General features: G+C 44.4%; 4 non-coding genes across 4 annotated transcripts; all 4 read left to right on the plus strand.

The window, feature by feature from the left end:
• Positions 1-425: 425 nt before the first annotated feature.
• On the plus strand, positions 426-725 carry LOC146854451 (signal recognition particle RNA). Its single transcript, XR_014981552.1, has one exon.
• Positions 726-4,135: 3,410 nt separating this feature from the next.
• Positions 4,136-4,435, plus strand: LOC146854452 (signal recognition particle RNA). Its single transcript, XR_014959075.1, has one exon.
• Positions 4,436-7,840: 3,405 nt separating this feature from the next.
• On the plus strand, positions 7,841-8,141 carry LOC146854453 (signal recognition particle RNA). The gene has a single exon (XR_014981703.1).
• Positions 8,142-11,549: 3,408 nt separating this feature from the next.
• Positions 11,550-11,849, plus strand: LOC146854454 (signal recognition particle RNA). The gene has a single exon (XR_014959098.1).
• Positions 11,850-12,175: the final 326 nt, after the last annotated feature.

Raw genomic sequence — 12,175 nt, forward strand, 5'->3', positions numbered from 1 at the left:
CCTAAATTGTGCCGGCAAGCTTCTACAGGGAGTCACTGGCAGATAAAGAGAAACTCAGCCCTAACCTGGCTCTTCTCTCTCACTCTCACTCTCCTTTCCCTTCTGTCCCTCTACCTGTCTCTCACTCTCTAAATACTAGTATTTGTGTTGTATTCACTTCCCCGTCACAATCTTTCCGACCCTACTTCCTCTCTCCCTTCAATCAGTTCAACCCTCTTTTTTACTTTAGGAAACTCCACATCTTTTTTAAAGGCCCTTCCCATATTCACACTGCTTCTTGATAAGACATTTTTTTCCTTTCTTTGAAGGATAGTGAAATTGATTTTCTTGAAACATGGTTGGTAAACCATCAATTCATTCCACCTTACTTTATCATTATCCTTACTTATGGAATGCATTTCATCATTAGGACAGCTGCAGTGTTTGCCGGGCAAGGTGGCGTGTGCCTGTTGTCCTAGTTACTTGGGAGGCAGAGGCTTGTGGGTTGCTTGAGCTCAGGGGTTCTGGGCTGCACTCAGCTGTGTTGATCAGGTGTCCATGCTGCATTGGGCATCAATATGGTGTTCTAGAGGGAGCTCTAGAATTTCAGGTTGTGTAACGAGAGGTGCACCGACCCAGGCTGGAAACAGAGCAGGCCAAAGCTTCCATGCCCATTGGTAGCAGGACAGCACCTGTGAGCAGTACATGTAAAACAGCCTGAGCAAAATAGTGAGACCTAGCCTCTCTTTTTTGACTCAAATGTGAAAGTTTTGATTTTTACAAGGTGTAATAAATTATTTTCCCAAAACCAAATCTTTGTTTTCCTTTTGATATTTTTCCAGGAAATATGATGAACATTTGAACTGGGCCACGCATTTCAGCATAGCAGACAATTCTCCAGAATTGAGACATATTGCAACAACAAGCTAGCAGGCGGAGAGGACTGAAAACTCAGTGCAACCTAGAATAAATGGCTGTGTGATTTTCAGCAAGGATGACTCAAATGCATTCTTCCTTTTAGAGCACCTGTAGGATTAAACTGATCTGTCAAGTACAAAAGCATCCTTCATAGAGCAACTTAGAAATGCGCTTGCTGGCCCTTCTGCTGCATTTCTACGTCCAGCTCTAATTCATTTTTTGATTAGCCCTCATTCTTTTCATATGTGAATGAGAAGGAGAAATTACAGGGCCCTTCACTCTTTGAGCGAAACATGAAAAGACTGAGGGCTGTGCAACTCCCAAACGTTGGAGCCTCTGGCCTGTCGACCCTCGAACCTGCTCCTGCTCCAACCCGGCATCTCTTGTGGCCAGCAACCTCACAAACCCTGGAGGACCTGGCTACCTTTTGACTCTAAACCCCTGGGACTCCCATGAGTAGAGGCTCTACTCAAATCTACTTCTAATCCCTGGCAGCAGCCCGGAACCGCGAACCCTTCACACTCTGCACCCACCAAGCCTGGCCTGTGCCAGAGTGAACAAAGACCACAAGGACGACCCCACGGCGACTGTGACCCCGAGTCCGGCACCCAAGGACCTCCCTCGACACTCCTGAAGAAGCCTGCAGCCTCAGAACCAGGTGCCCCCCCAACCGCGATCAACAGAGGGTAAGATTTCCCGACACCAAAAGGTACCCCTGCACCCGGCGCTCCGCGGCCCCCTGTGCCCAATCCCGGGGTACCTACCTATCCTCCAACTACCCAACTTACCTCTCGAAGTGGTGGTAGCACCTGAAGAATCTTCGTCCCCGAGCTTGTAGTCTTTTTCTTAACCAGAGATTTCCCATTCAAATCAATTGAGCGCCCGAATGCTCAAAAGCACCCTGCACCCAGCCGTCCGAGTGGCCCTGGCAGTGCAACCTCTACATCTATCTACTTCCCCACTTGCCCTGGAAAAGTGACCAGGAGCCCAGCTCCCACAGCCACGTGGCCTGCTAGTCAGCAGCCACCAACCAAGGCCCCCCTACCTCTCATAGGATAACATTGGGCCTAACTCTCTCTGCACCCGGCCGCCCTTGTGCCGCTGAGGGTGAACCAACTGTACCTACCTGACCCTGGGAGACGCCTGAGTCTATGCCCAGAACCTTAACTCTGCCAGTCGAGTACTTACCTTTAAACCGATAACTCAATCTTCTCCATAGGGTAACATTGACTGGTTTTTCCTGAAATTTCTTCCAAGTGTGGACTTTTCAAAACTTAAAATATTCACCAAAAATCAGCCGAGTAACGAAAACGAAAAAATACTCACCTGCTATTAGGTGAGCTCCCAGTGCTGGATCTTGGTGCCCAGCACTGACTCTGAAAAATACTTACAACTGTACTTACCAGTAACCCAATTTTCTCCCATAGGAAATCATTGACTGTTTTTCTGTGAAATTTCTTCTAAGTGTCAATTTCTGCAAACTTTAAATATTCTTTAAAAATCGTATAATTTCTGAAAACGTAATTACTTACCTGTTTTGGATAAAGGTCCCAGTACTGAGTCTAGGCACCCAGTACTGGATTACAAAAGTAACGAGAACATACTATACCTGCAACTTGAATTTTCTGCCATAGGGAATCTTAGACTGTTTTCTATTAAATATTTTCTGTCAACTTTTAAAATAGCAAAATATTGTCTAAAAATCATCACAGTAATTAAGTCGACTTTTATCACTTGATTCCAAGTACTGACCCAGGACTGAATCTAGGATCCAGTCCTGGAAATCCAAAAGTAATCCTAAAAGTAATCTGTTGCAAATAACTTGAAACTTCCATTGAGCTCAATGCATTATTGTGTTTAAAATGTTGTTGCCTATTGCAACCACTTGTAACTTTCTACAAAACTCAATTGCATATTGCAAAAGTATTTATATAAAGCATCTCATTCTGAGAAAGTATATTTTAATACCTATTGTTGGTTCTAAAATAAAACAAGCATATATTTTGTTGTAGATAAACCATTGGCCTAGAGTTCAGTTATTGAGTGTGTGAGACCATTTGCTGACTGAGTGTGTGCAACAAATGCTTTACACTGTCCTCTGATACTGCCTTACTGCTCGACCAAGCTACCACTTTAGAGAGTAAGGTTATATCTAACTTTAGCCTCTGCCAAACCTCTGGGGACTGTGGACTCTGTACACCCTGTACCTATTTGGGAACAGTATATACAGAGCCACTTTCTCACACTGCAGTTCTCCAATATAGGTCTGTCAAGATCATTACTCAATCTACCTTGATTTGGCACAGTATAAAATAAGTCAAGAAGTCTCCTATGAAAAGATATGCAAATCTGTTCGAATCACTTTCCCTAGTCAGGGGACCCACTAGCTGGAAGGGGCAGGGAGGACCAAAATAGCTCATCGGTATAGAACACTGCATGAGCAGCTGATTTTGAGGTGGTAGAAGATAGAGTAATCCAACTGGACCTCAATAAACGGTTTCCTAATGTGCAATAGCCCCTGACCACCTCTGACGCAAAAGTGTAATCTCATACCTTTACAGAATCAGGCATGCTTTCACCAATTCAAGCTGAACTGACATTGGTCTTCTTGGCCAGCAGGAGTTCCTCTCTTGCAGCTGTTGAGGCTAGAGAACAGAATGACGTGTATTCATTCTTTATGGTAACTCTTCTAGCCCTCCCACTCCATACTACTTTAAAACTTCCGATGTTGCAGACGAGTTCCATCATTGTGACCCATGCTATTTTTCTCAATATTGGCTGGCTCGGCATAACAAGGGATGCCTACAGGACAGCCTAAATTGTGCCGGCAAGCTTCTACAGGGAGTCACTGGCAGATAAAGAGAAACTCAGCCCTAACCTGGCTCTTCTCTCTCACTCTCACTCTCCTTTCCCTTCTGTCCCTCTACCTGTCTCTCACTCTCTAAATACTAGTATTTATGTTGTATTCACTTCCCCGTCACAATCTTTCCGACCCTACTTCCTCTCTCCCTTCAATCAGTTCAACCCTCTTTTTTACTTTAGGAAACTCCACATCTTTTTTAAAGGCCCTTCCCATATTCACACTGCTTCTTGATAAGACATTTTTTTCCTTTCTTTGAAGGATAGTGAAATTGATTTTCTTGAAACATGGTTGGTAAACCATCAATTCATTCCACCTTACTTTATCATTATCCTTACTTATGGAATGCATTTCATCATTAGGACAGCTGCAGTGTTTGCCGGGCAAGGTGGCGTGTGCCTGTTGTCCTAGTTACTTGGGAGGCAGAGGCTTGTGGATTGCTTGAGCTCAGGGGTTCTGGGCTGCACTCAGCTGTGTTGATCAGGTGTCCATGCTGCATTGGGCATCAATATGGTGTTCTAGAGGGAGCTCTAGAATTTCAGGTTGTGTAACGAGAGGTGCACCGACCCAGGCTGGAAACAGAGCAGGCCAAAGCTTCCATGCCCATTGGTAGCAGGACAGCACCTGTGAGCAGTACGTGTAAAACAGCCTGAGCAAAATAGTGAGACCTAGCCTCTCTTTTTTGACTCAAATGTGAAAGTTTTGATTTTTACAAGGTGTAATAAATTATTTTCCCAAAACCAAATCTTTGTTTTCCTTTTGATATTTTTCCAGGAAATATGATGAACATTTGAACTGGGCCACGCATTTCAGCATAGCAGACAATTCTCCAGAATTGAGACATATTGCAACAACAAGCTAGCAGGCGGAGAGGACTGAAAACTCAGTGCAACCTAGAATAAATGGCTGTGTGATTTTCAGCAAGGATGAGTCAAATGCATTCTTCCTTTTAGAGCACCTGTAGGATTAAACTGATCTGTCAAGTACAAAAGCATCCTTCATAGAGCAACTTAGAAATGCGCTTGCTGGCCCTTCTGCTGCATTTCTACGTCCAGCTCTAATTCATTTTTTGATTAGCCCTCATTCTTTTCATATGTGAATGAGAAGGAGAAATTACAGGGCCCTTCACTCTTTGAGCGAAATATGAAAAGACTGAGGGCTGTGCAACTCCCAAACGTTGGAGCCTCTGGCCTGTCGACCCTCGAACCTGCTCCTGCTCCAACCCGGCATCTCTTGTGGCCAGCAACCTCACAAACCCTGGAGGACCTGGCTACCTTTTGACTCTAAACCCCTGGGACTCCCATGAGTAGAGGCTCTACTCAAATCTACTTCTAATCCCTGGCAGCAGCCCGGAACCGCGAACCCTTCACACTCTGCACCCACCAAGCCTGGCCTGTGCCAGAGTGAACAAAGACCACAAGGACGACCCCACGGCGACTGTGACCCCGAGTCCGGCACCCAAGGACCTCCCTCGACACTCCTGAAGAAGCCTGCAGCCTCAGAACCAGGTGCCCCCCCAACCGCGATCAACAGAGGGTAAGATTTCCCGACACCAAAAGGTACCCCTGCACCCGGCGCTCCGCGGCCCCCTGTGCCCAATCCCGGGGTACCTACCTATCCTCCAACTACCCAACTTACCTCTCGAAGTGGTGGTGGCACCTGAAGAATCTTCGTCCCCGAGCTTGCAGTCTTTTTCTAAACCAGAGATTTCCCATTCAAATCAATTGAGCGCCCGAATGCTCAAAAGCACCCTGCACCCAGCCGTCCGAGTGGCCCTGGCAGTGCAACCTCTACATCTATCTACTTCCCCACTTGCCCTGGATAAGTGACCAGGAGCCCAGCTCCCACAGCCACGTGGCCTGCTAGTCAGCAGCCACCAACCAAGACCCCCCTACCTCTCATAGGATAACATTGGGCCTAACTCTCTCTGCACCCGGCCGCCCTTGTGCCGCTGAGGGTGAACCAACTGTACCTACCTGACCCTGGGAGACGCCTGAGTCTATGCCCAGAACCTTAACTCTGCCAGTCGAGTACTTACCTTTAAACCGATAACTCAATCTTCTCCATAGGGTAACATTGACTGGTTTTTCCTGAAATTTCTTCCAAGTGTGGACTTTTCAAAACTTAAAATATTCACCAAAAATCAGCCGAGTAACGAAAACGAAAATACTCACCTGCTATTAGGTGAGCTCCCAGTGCTGGATCTTGGTGCCCAGCACTGACTCTGAAAAATACTTACAACTGTACTTACCAGTAACCCAATTTTCTCCCATAGGAAATCATTGACTGTTTTTCTGTGAAATTTCTTCTAAGTGTCAATTTCTGCAAACTTTAAATATTCTTTAAAAATCGTATAATTTCTGAAAACGTAATTACTTACCTGTTTTGGATAAAGGTCCCAGTACTGAGTCTAGGCACCCAGTACTGGATTACAAAAGTAACGAGAACATACTATACCTGCAACTTGAATTTTCTGCCATAGGGAATCTTAGACTGTTTTCTATTAAATATTTTCTGTCAACTTTTAAAATAGCAAAATATTGTCTAAAAATCATCACAGTAATTAAGTCGACTTTTATCACTTGATTCCAAGTACTGACCCAGGACTGAATCTAGGATCCAGTCCTGGAAATCCAAAAGTAATCCTAAAAGTAATCTGTTGCAAATAACTTGAAACTTCCATTGAGCTCAATGCATTATTGTGTTTAAAATGTTCTTGCCTATTGCAACCACTTGTAACTTTCTACAAAAGTCAATTGCATATTGCAAAAGTATTTATATAAAGCATCTCATTCTGAGAAAGTATATTTTAATACCTATTGTTGGTTCTAAAATAAAACAAGCATATATTTTTTGTAGATAAACCATTGGCCTAGAGTTCAGTTATTGAGTGTGTGAGACCATTGCTGACTGAGTGTGTGCAACAAATGCTTTACACTGTCCTCTGATACTGCCTTACTGCTCGACCAAGCTACCACTTTAGAGAGTAAGGTTATATCTAACTTTAGCCTCTGCCAAACCTCTGGGACTGTGGACTCTGTACACCCTGTACCTATTTGGGAACAGTATATACAGAGCCACTTTCTCACACTGCAGTTCTCCAATATAGGTCTGTCAAGATCATTACTCAATCTACCTTGATTTGGCACAGTATAAAATAAGTAAAGAAGTCTCCTATGAAAAGATATGCAAATCTGTTCGAATCACTTTCCCTAGTCAGGGGACCCACTAGCTGGAAGGGGCAGGAATGACCAAAATAGCTCATCGGTATAGAACACTGCATGAGCAGCTGATTTTGAGGTGGTAGAAGATAGAGTAATCCAACTGGACCTCAATAAACGGTTTCCTAATGTGCAATAGCCCGTGACCACCTCTGACGCAAAAGTGTAATCTCATACCTTTGCAGAATCAGGCATGCTTTCACCTGTTCAAGCTGAACTGACATTGGTCTTCTTGGCCAGCAGGAGTTCCTCTCTTGCAGCTGTTGAGGCTAGAGAACAGAATGACGTGTATTCATTCTTTATGGTAACTCTTCTAGCCCTCCCACTCCATACTACTTTAAAACTTCCGATGTTGCAGACGAGTTCCATCATTGTGACCCATGCTATTTTTCTCAATATTGGCTGGCTCGGCATAACAAGGGATGCCTACAGGACAGCCTAAATTGTGCCGGCAAGCTTCTACAGGGAGTCACTGGCAGATAAAGAGAAACTCAGCCCTAACCTGGCTCTTCTCTCTCACTCTCACTCTCCTTTCCCTTCTGTCCCTCTACCTGTCTCTCACTCTCTAAATACTAGTATTTATGTTGTATTCACTTCCCCGTCACAATCTTTCCGACCCTACTTCCTCTCTCCCTTCAATCAGTTCAACCCTCTTTTTTACTTTAGGAAACTCCACATCTTTTTTAAAGGCCCTTCCCATATTCACACTGCTTCTTGATAAGACATTTTTTTCCTTTCTTTGAAGGATAGTGAAATTGATTTTCTTGAAACATGGTTGGTAAACCATCAATTCATTCCACCTTACTTTATCATTATCCTTACTTATGGAATGCATTTCATCATTAGGACAGCTGCAGTGTTTGCCGGGCAAGGTGGCGTGTGCCTGTTGTCCTAGTTACTTGGGAGGCAGAGGCTTGTGGATTGCTTGAGCTCAGGGGTTCTGGGCTGCACTCAGCTGTGTTAATCAGGTGTCCATGCTGCATTGGGCATCAATATGGTGTTCTAGAGGGAGCTCTAGAATTTCAGGTTGTGTAACAAGAGGTGCACCGACCCAGGCTGGAAACAGAGCAGACCAAATGCTTCCATGCCCATTGGTAGCAGGACAGCACCTGTGAGCAGTACGTGTAAAACAGCCTGAGCAAAATAGTGAGACCTAGCCTCTCTTTTTTGACTCAAATGTGAAAGTTTTGATTTTTACAAGGTGTAATAAATTATTTTCCCAAAACCAAATCTTTGTTTTCCTTTTGATATTTTTCCAGGAAATATGATGAACATTTGAACTGGGCCACGCATTTCAGCATAGCAGACAATTCTCCAGAATTGAGACATATTGCAACAACAAGCTAGCAGGCGGAGAGGACTGAAAACTCAGTGCAACCTAGAATAAATGGCTGTGTGATTTTCAGCAAGGATGACTCAAATGCATTCTTCCTTTTAGAGCACCTGTAGGATTAAACTGATCTGTCAAGTACAAAAGCATCCTTCATAGAGCAACTTAGAAATGCGCTTGCTGGCCCTTCTGCTGCATTTCTACGTCCAGCTCTAATTCATTTTTTGATTAGCCCTCATTCTTTTCATATGTGAATGAGAAGGAGAAATTACAGGGCCCTTCACTCTTTGAGCGAAATATGAAAAGACTGAGGGCTGTGCAACTCCCAAACGTTGGAGCCTCTGGCCTGTCGACCCTCGAACCTGCTCCTGCTCCAACCCGGCATCTCTTGTGGCCAGCAGCCTCACAAACCCTGGAGGACCTGGCTACCTTTTGACTCTAAACCCCTGGGACTCCCATGAGTAGAGGCTCTACTCAAATCTACTTCTAATCCCTGGCAGCAGCCCGGAACCGCGAACCCTTCACACTCTGCACCCACCAAGCCTGGCCTGTGCCAGAGTGAACAAAGACCACAAGGACGACCCCACGGCGACTGTGACCCCGAGTCCGGCACCCAAGGACCTCCCTCGACACTCCTGAAGAAGCCTGCAGCCTCAGAACCAGGTGCCCCCCCAACCGCGATCAACAGAGGGTAAGATTTCCCGACACCAAAAGGTACCCCTGCACCCGGCGCTCCGCGTCCCCCTGTGCCCAATCCCGGGGTACCTACCTATCCTCCAACTACCCAACTTACCTCTCGAAGTGGTGGTGGCACCTGAAGAATCTTCGTCCCCGAGCTTGCAGTCTTTTTCTAAACCAGAGATTTCCCATTCAAATCAATTGAGCGCCCGAATGCTCAAAAGCACCCTGCACCCAGCCGTCCGAGTGGCCCTGGCAGTGCAACCTCTACATCTATCTACTTCCCCACTTGCCCTGGATAAGTGACCAGGAGCCCAGCTCCCACAGCCACGTGGCCTGCTAGTCAGCAGCCACCAACCAAGACCCCCCTACCTCTCATAGGATAACATTGGGCCTAACTCTCTCTGCACCCGGCCGCCCTTTTGCCGCTGAGGGTGAACCAACTGTACCTACCTGACCCTGGGAGACGCCTGAGTCTATGCCCAGAACCTTAACTCTGCCAGTCAAGTACTTACCTTTAAACCGATAACTCAATCTTCTCCATAGGGTAACATTGACTGGTTTTTCCTGAAATTTCTTCCAAGTGTGGACTTTTCAAAACTTAAAATATTCACCAAAAATCAGCCGAGTAACGAAAACGAAAATACTCACCTGCTATTAGGTGAGCTCCCAGTGCTGGATCTTGGTGCCCAGCACTGACTCTGAAAAATACTTACAACTGTACTTACCAGTAACCCAATTTTCTCCCATAGGAAATCATTGACTGTTTTTCTGTGAAATTTCTTCTAAGTGTCAATTTCTGCAAACTTTAAATATTCTTTAAAAATCGTATAATTTCTGAAAACGTAATTACTTACCTGTTTTGGATAAAGGTCCCAGTACTGAGTCTAGGCACCCAGTACTGGATTACAAAAGTAACGAGAACATACTATACCTGCAACTTGAATTTTCTGCCATAGGGAATCTTAGACTGTTTTCTATGAAATATTTTCTATCAACTTTTAAAATAGCAAAATATTGTCTAAAAATCATCACAGTAATTAAGTCGACTTTTATCACTTGATTCCAAGTACTGACCCAGGACTGAATCTAGGATCCAGTCCTGGAAATCCAAAAGTAATCCTAAAAGTAATCTGTTGCAAATAACTTGAAACTTCCATTGAGCTCAATGCATTATTGTGTTTAAAATGTTCTTGCCTATTGCAACCACTTGTAACTTTCTACAAAAGTCAATTGCATATTGCAAAAGTATTTATATAAAGCATCTCATTCTGAGAAAGTATATTTTAATACCTATTGTTGGTTCTAAAATAAAACAAGCATATATTTTTTGTAGATAAACCATTGGCCTAGAGTTCAGTTATTGAGTGTGTGAGACCATTGCTGACTGAGTGTGTGCAACAAATGCTTTACACTGTCCTCTGATACTGCCTTACTGCTCGACCAAGCTACCACTTTAGAGAGTAAGGTTATATCTAACTTTAGCCTCTGCCAAACCTCTGGGACTGTGGACTCTGTACACCCTGTACCTATTTGGGAACAGTATATACAGAGCCACTTTCTCACACTGCAGTTCTCCAATATAGGTCTGTCAAGATCATTACTCAATCTACCTTGATTTGGCACAGTATAAAATAAGTAAAGAAGTCTCCTATGAAAAGATATGCAAATCTGTTCGAATCACTTTCCCTAGTCAGGGGACCCACTAGCTGGAAGGGGCAGGGAGGACCAAAATAGCTCATCGGTATAGAACACTGCATGAGCAGCTGATTTTGAGGTGGTAGAAGATAGAGTAATCCAACTGGACCTCAATAAACGGTTTCCTAATGTGCAATAGCCCGTGACCACCTCTGACGCAAAAGTGTAATCTCATACCTTTGCAGAATCAGGCATGCTTTCACCTGTTCAAGCTGAACTGACATTGGTCTTCTTGGCCAGCAGGAGTTCCTCTCTTGCAGCTGTTGAGGCTAGAGAACAGAATGACGTGTATTCATTCTTTATGGTAACTCTTCTAGCCCTCCCACTCCATACTACTTTAAAACTTCCGATGTTGCAGACGAGTTCCATCATTGTGACCCATGCTATTTTTCTCAATATTGGCTGGCTCGGCATAACAAGGGATGCCTACAGGACAGCCTAAATTGTGCCGGCAAGCTTCTACAGGGAGTCACTGGCAGATAAAGAGAAACTCAGCCCTAACCTGGCTCTTCTCTCTCACTCTCACTCTCCTTTCCCTTCTGTCCCTCTACCTGTCTCTCACTCTCTAAATACTAGTATTTATGTTGTATTCACTTCCCCGTCACAATCTTTCCGACCCTACTTCCTCTCTCCCTTCAATCAGTTCAACCCTCTTTTTTACTTTAGGAAACTCCACATCTTTTTTAAAGGCCCTTCCCATATTCACACTGCTTCTTGATAAGACATTTTTTTCCTTTCTTTGAAGGATAGTGAAATTGATTTTCTTGAAACATGGTTGGTAAACCATCAATTCATTCCACCTTACTTTATCATTATCCTTACTTATGGAATGCATTTCATCATTAGGACAGCTGCAGTGTTTTTGGCCGGGCAAGGTGGCGTGTGCCTGTTGTCCTAGTTACTTGGGAGGCAGAGGCTTGTGGATTGCTTGAGCTCAGGGGTTCTGGGCTGCACTCAGCTGTGTTGATCAGGTGTCCATGCTGCATTGGGCATCAATATGGTGTTCTAGAGGGAGCTCTAGAATTTCAGGTTGTGTAACGAGAGGTGCACTGACCCAGGCTGGAAACAGAGCAGGCCAAAGCTTCCATGCCCATTGGTAGCAGGACAGCACCTGTGAGCAGTACGTGTAAAACAGCCTGAGCAAAATAGTGAGACCTAGCCTCTCTTTTTTGACTCAAATGTGAAAGTTTTGATTTTTACAAGGTGTAATAAATTATTTTCCCAAAACCAAATCTTTGTTTTCCTTTTGATATTTTTCCAGGAAATATGATGAACATTTGAACTGGGCCACGCATTTCAGCATAGCAGACAATTCTCCAGAATTGAGACATATTGCAACAACAAGCTAGCAGGCGGAGAGGACTGAAAACTCAGTGCAACCTAGAATAAATGGCTGTGTGATTTTCAGCAAGGATGACTCAAATGCATTCTTCCTTTTAGAGCACCTGTAGGATTAAACTGATCTGTCAAGTACAAAAGCATCCTTCATAG

This window comes from Triturus cristatus, chromosome 4_1 (genome assembly GCF_964204655.1).
Source record: "Triturus cristatus chromosome 4_1, aTriCri1.1, whole genome shotgun sequence".
Classification (NCBI taxonomy): domain Eukaryota; kingdom Metazoa; phylum Chordata; class Amphibia; order Caudata; family Salamandridae; genus Triturus; species Triturus cristatus.